Here is a 7,184-nt window from a genome sequence, read left to right on the forward strand (position 1 = left end):
CTTCTTGTACAATTTCAAGACTACTCAGCTTTGCTCTGTTAACAAACCACCCCAACATATCAGTGGCTTGCAAAAGCAAATATTTATTCCTCTAATGTTGGCTGAGGTTGACAGCCCTGCTCATGTTCCACTTTTTTCTTCATTTCAGAATGAAAAGAAATTACTCCATATTGTGACATGCTGTCTTATGGCAGATTAAAAACGAAACAAACAAACAAAAAAAACATACAGTTGGATAAAATCTACAACAGCTTTCAGATCTTTTGTTTGCAATTGACCTATTGTCACATTATTCACTGAAAGAAACCCCATGGCCAAGTCAACAGTCTGAATAAGTATACTTTTACCATTCCTTCTGTAGGAAGCCACTGCAGATTCATGGCAAGCAACTGATATATAATCATCTTCCAGGGAATAAGGTAGTAAATAATTGGGAATAATTCTAATTATCATAACACAAATGATCTGATACCTATTTATCTCTTGATGCACGCTGTAAAAGCTCATTAATTTTCTAGATTTCTGTCCCCACACTAGATCATACAGTTTAGGTAGTTAGCTTTGTGTTTGTCCTTGACTTCTTCATTTCCACTTAGTTGCATGTACATATGTATATAATGTTGGAAGAATATGTGTATGTATGTGTGTGTGTGTGTATTTACACATAGATAGAGATGATAGATAGAGATAGAGATAGAGATAGAGAAATAGAGACTCAGCTTCGCCTAATTACCTTAGCCTGACAACATATTAGGAACAAAATTTACAAAAGTAAATTTCACTGCCCTAAATCTCATATATAGAACAAGTGAGTTCCAGTCCTTTTGGTGAAAATGAAGCCTGCTCTTGAATACCTGCAGATTTATGTAAGTTTCTAATTTCCTGCCTAGCATTTCCCATCTGTCTCCCATGGAGACTAGATTCTATTCTTTTGTGTTGTGGATGTATTAGTTTTTATACATTAACAGAGCGCTTGTAATACCAACACTACTCAAATATACACCAAGATCTCTGCAAAGTCCTTTCCCAAGCCCTTTACGCTTCTCCTCATTAAATCTGATTAGAGGACAGAGATTGACTAATTTAAGGGTAGGTTTTCCATTGACCTTGAACACTGAAATTTAAACTCTTATCAGACCAATAAAGGCAAGTTTACACTACAAAATATTCCCAATTTATTCTGATCTTCCTTTTATCTCATTTACATATACTTCGCTAAAATTATGTAGATTTTACACTTTGAGGAAAAACATACACATATTTGATTTGAATCTGACCACATACTATTGCTTGACTACTTGGTAAATACATATAAATACAAGAAATACACTTTTGTCTTCTTTTTACTGCCATATTTTAAGAAACTAATGATGGTTCATTACAGTTCTGGAAATTTGCAAGGGGTTCCCAAAGTGGATGAAATACAAAATTGCCTGTGTACTTATGTGTATCAGTTGGACTTCATGTCCCACAATTATTTGACTGGTAAGAAGCTATAATTTTGTTAAAGCACAAATTAGAAGTTTGTATATTATGGAGCTGGTGAGAGAGAGTATAATAATCATTCTTGATATTCTGTAAGTGATGATTTGGCATCTTGAAACCATAGGTCACACTAAAGACCAAAGTTGACCACTTACATCTATACCATCCTCGTGTTTTCATAGCCATGTGAAAATCATATTATAAAATCTCTAACCACAACATCTGTGGGGTTTTTTTTGTGCCCAACAGAGAATATCCTCATCTCAAAGTTTCCCATCACTATAGTAAAAAAGGCTCTCACTGCTGTTTTTCCATCACTCCTTCTGCCACTTGATTGATGCTGGGGCTTCTTTTTGTGGCCCTGTGTGGCATGGCGTGACCCCTCTGCCTGGAAACTATAAATAAACTCTTCTGTCAATGGCTTTGACTTCTCCATGTCATGTCGTCATTCAATCATATCTAGAAATTAAATCTTGGGTACATGTAAAACAGTTATTTCGTTAGTGATATATCTATCTGGCTATACAGAATGTGCGTGCTTATCTGCTTTATGGTTCTCTATTCATCATTAGTTGGTTGACAATTTTGGTTTCCAGTAAACATAGATAGACATCTAGAGACATGACTGGAGAAAGATATATAGAGGAAACACAGGGATTGGATAGAGTATTACCTAGAAATAAATTAAAACTAAAATAAATAAAATGCGATAGAATAAAAGTAAATATTCTATGCAACTACTTCCACACTTAAAATTTGGAGAACTGCAAATATTTGAAGCATGCATTCCTTACAAAGTCTTAGTGTTGTTTTATGTTAGTTAAATCAGTTTTCACCACAGTGCTAGAAGTTTAAAACACTGACACACAACAGCACTAAAAACAGTCTCTATAGATAGCTCTCAGATGATTTATATGACATTATTCAGAATATTTATAGATGTTTAATTTTCTATAAAAAATCATAAAGCCAGATACACATATTTATACTATTCAAAATTCTAAAGGGTTTGACCTGAATGTTTTACTCTAATTACATCTTCAACATTAAAACTGTCAATTTGAAAATATAATCCATCTTTTATGAGTCTTTGGTTCCCCTAAACATCTGTTTTGGTGAATCATGAACCTGCCTGTATGCCCAAACATGAAAATTTCTCTTAGGAATTTGCTCCTGAGAAGTTTAATGATGTAACTGTGTCTTTCTGTGTGTGACTTCCATGCTTCTGGACCGATGAAAAGATCTTTAGTTAAAATTAGAACTATTTAATTTTGTTGTAGTACTTTCTGTCTTTTCTCACTGTCATCTGAGATTTTCTACAAATTAGTTGTTCCTACTTTCCCTCATTTAATTGGTAGGTCTCTCCTACAAGACTGGCATATACTCACATAATGAAAAGAACATTGCTTTAAACTCCATCCTTGGTGAAGTAGAGTCCTAAAAAGAAATCATAGGTTAAGAATTTATAATGCTTGAATATATTTGTTTTAATTTACTGTTTCCATGTTAAGTTTTCATCTTAGAAAGCACTGTCATAGTCATTACATAAAGTACAACTTGAAGTGACAGTTCTTGTACAAAAATATTGTCATAGGTGGATCCACTAAGTACTGAAGACGTAGAAGTGTCCACCACACCTAAGAGTGCAGCACTCCCTTTTCATTAAGCTCTCACTTTGTCTTCTTCCATTATTTCACCACCAAGTTACTTGAAAGAGGCTCAGTGTTTCCACTTCCTCAGATCCCACTCATATTTTAAATTATTAATACCCAGTTTCACACACTGCTCTTGGCAATCTCATCAATGTTCATCTAGAATCTGGCTGATAAATTGAAAGACACCATTCATTTTATCTGACACTTTACCCATTGCTTTAAATGAAATTGCCAACATATCTATGCTATCACCTTAGCTATTTACATACTTCTAGACCCAAATTTTTCATATTTCTGTCTAGCTAGCACCTAGAGCTCCACAGATGAAAGTAGAAAGTATTTTTGTCCTCTCACAAACCTCCTCTTCCCTTCCTAAAAATTCCATATCTCTAAATGGCATAACCATCTAACTATTTTTTAAAACTACACATTCTAGGATGATTTCACTCTTTCTCATTTCCAACAAAAAGTTAGTTATCAGTTCAGGTTTAGTTTGAGCATTTAATGGTGTCTCCTCTCCCATGTTACTTCCTGTGTCTTGATTTTCATCATTTCTCATTTAGATTGTTGCAGGAGCCTCCCTGACATTAGTATCTTCCCACACATAGCTATTAAATTTACTATTTTAAAAAGCTGCTTCAGTTTTTAAAAAGGCACATCCTCTTTCCCACAGTATAAAATCCAAACTCTTAGCCTTTCACAGTTCGACTCCTAACTATTTTCTACTTAAATATCCAGCCACTAACCTTGTAACCCTTCTATTTTCCTGCTCCATTAAACTTATTTGAAACCTTTTCTCTTCTCATGTTTTCTACTTTTGCACTTTGCTTTTAATAGCACTAAACCCTCTTCTTGTATCAAATGCATCTGTCACTCAATTTAAATATCTATTCATCAGGTGAAATTTTTCACAATCCCTCTAAAACTTTAATTACCCAACATCCCTTCCTCTCATAGCACATTGTTCACAGGTCATTTATGTTTTTAGCCAGGTGTGTTGGATTTGATCTGCTGAAGTATGTAGTTCCCTAGATCAACTTAAGCTGTAAACTCTTTCAGGATATAGGAACTGTTCATTCACATTTGCTTCTTCAGTTCCAGGCACTTTAAATGAGCTGAATAAAATCTCCATTGATGCATTGTGTTGAAAGCACTCCTGGACCCAAGTTCTTAGAACGCTATGGTATAGTGTCCAGTGAGTACTTTTCACTCTAATCAACTCAGAATACTTCCTTATTCCTGCCCCTAAGTCCTTGCTAATGCTCAAGTTATCCTCAAGGTATAGGCTCCTATCCTTACACAGTACAATCCCTTCCTCCTTTTAACTCACATCCAGAGTTGATAGCTGACTGGTTGTACCACACAGATATTACATGAACATAAGCTGGTTACAAACTCTTGTCAGTTAAATATTATGATCAGCCATCCATCCTATGTCACATGGGTATAACTTTCTTAGAAGATCTTTCTCTCACCTTATACTCATTATTTATCACACAAAGGCAGCTGGATCCAGCTCCTAATGGCTATGAGAGTCCATTGTTAAATTTTCATGAACTTTTAAAATAAGTTATTAAATACACACAATATTTAAAAATTAAATTATATAAAAATTACAATTAAATTTTATTAAAAACAAAAGTAATAAATACTCAAAACTCCTTATTTCATAAGAATTTTACTATTATTTATGCTTTTGAGGTTATTTACATCTATCATGGGAATACTACATAATATCATGCTGTTGTGCATTTCTTTTAAACATCGCCTTCAATAACATCACACAGCTTGAAATCAGCCATAATGAGACTATTCATATAACAGCAGTTAGAAATCTCTACAAATCAGAACTTGCGTTAGTGTTTCAACAAAACAAAACCAAAATTGTATAAACTTTAGAAACCGATGTAGACAGTATTAATAATGTAGTGTAAGTGTAAAAGTTTGTTATGTCTGTAGCCATTATATTGAGAATAGCATAAAACTTTCAGGAAATATTCTTCTAATTTTTGAGAACTATTATCTGATTCAGAAAAGAAGCTATTCATTTTGCTGTCGAATGAATGTTTTATCGATATATGTCTTCATTGTTTATATTTTTTCTAACTCATTAATTTAAAGAAATATCAACTAACATGTTGGAATGACAATTATTAATCAACTGCAACCATAGTTAGTTGGCTTCAGATACAAAAGTTTGGCAAAGTAAACAAAAGCATTCTGGAAGAATCAATTGGCTACATGGATATGACAATAAAAGATATTATGTATTATATTATTTGAAAAATGTGTGCTACAAATGCTTTAGATTAATAAAATTCACACTAAAATTGTGTGTATATATGCACACATTGTATTTTGGAGAACCAATGTTAAACATTTGCTAGCTCAGAACGAATAATACCAATAAGATCACATAGGTATCAACTGAAAAAAATGATTGCAAGCACTGGTCTTTACGTCATAGAATGATAATATAATAGAAGAATATTCATAGGAGTTTGCATTTTCTAATCCAGTATTCTATTTCGAAATTAAAGTTGTCTAAATAATTTACTATAAAACTTGGGGTTAAACCCAGATTTTCTGATACTTCCATTTCAGATTTATTACCAACAATTTTGCCACTCATCTGATCTGGTATAATGTTTTGAACATTTTTTTGTTTTTTATATTCATCTATAAATTGAAAGTGTTAGAGTAGACGCATCTCTAATATTATGTATATATGAACTTCCTTATCAGTTACAACATTATCTTAATTTAAATGAGTGTATAAGATATATACCAGAATCAAATATATGCTGAATCTATGGCAGGAGAATGATTAAACTGAGTGAGGTAGAGTCTTAACCGATCATTGATTTTAGGAAAAGAGGATGCTCAACAAGTTTAAATTGGAGAGAAAAGTACTTTACTAGGAATATTTAAAGGTATCTCATAAAATTTAAAGGTAGTAGGTCAAATTGAACTACATTTGGGACTGTCAATCTCTCAGGGACCTCAGTTCTCTCCTTACTTCAGCAATCTGCAAGGATATCTGGTTCTCCTCTTTCGCCACAGTTTCTCTACTTTGGTTATGTATGTACAATCACCTCTGCTCCCAAAGGACTCCCATTGCCTCATGTCAACACCCCATAATATAATATTTGCCATAAGCTGAACCAATTTTCTAGTGTCCAACTTAAAAGTTCCTGTAAGAAAGATTTGTTGGCCTCATCACAGTCAAGACATTCCTTTTGGTCCAATGAATTATGGTCGTGAGTTCTGGATTGCACTCAGCAGGGTCTACAGGGCCTACCTACTCAGATAGTCCCCAGAAAATAAAAAAGGATGAGTAGATACCTTGAGATTTTTTTAGGCAACTTTCTACTTATTTTATTTTTAAGCAGCTCCATTATTTGGCTTAGAATATATCTCATTCTTATTTGATTAGAAAGATGACTTTAATAAATTATATATTTGAAGACTACTGTTTTTATTTTTATTTTTTGTTTTTATTTTAAAATTTAAAAAGTTAGACATTTATGCAATCCATGAAGAGATCCCCCAATCACTCTAGCACCCTTCTGGCACTACACACATCCATTACAATAATACTGACTGCATACCCTATGCTATACTCTAAATTCCCATGACTGTTCTGTAACTACTAATTTGTACTTCTTCATCCTTTCACCTTTTTAACCCAGCCTCCCAATCCTCTCCCCTCTGGCAATCACCAGTTTGTTCTCTGTATCTCTGAGATTGTTTTCATTTAGTTTATTTCTTTTTTTTTTCCTTAGATTCTGCACATAAATGAAATCATATGGCATTTATCTTTCTCTGTCTGACTTATTTCACTCAGCATACTACCCTCTAGGTCCATCTATATCATTGCAAATGGTAAGATTTCATTTTTTTTATAGATGAGTAATATTCCCTTGTGTCTATGTACCATAATTTCTTTATCCAATCATCTATTGATGGGTACTTAGGTTGTGTCCATACCTTGGCTGTTGTGAATTGCACTGCCAAGAACATAGGGGTATGCAGATCTTTGTG

The sequence above is a fragment of the Rousettus aegyptiacus genome, unplaced genomic scaffold (genome assembly GCF_014176215.1).
Source record: "Rousettus aegyptiacus isolate mRouAeg1 unplaced genomic scaffold, mRouAeg1.p scaffold_m13_p_11, whole genome shotgun sequence".
In the NCBI taxonomy this organism is placed as follows: Eukaryota; Metazoa; Chordata; class Mammalia; order Chiroptera; family Pteropodidae; genus Rousettus; species Rousettus aegyptiacus.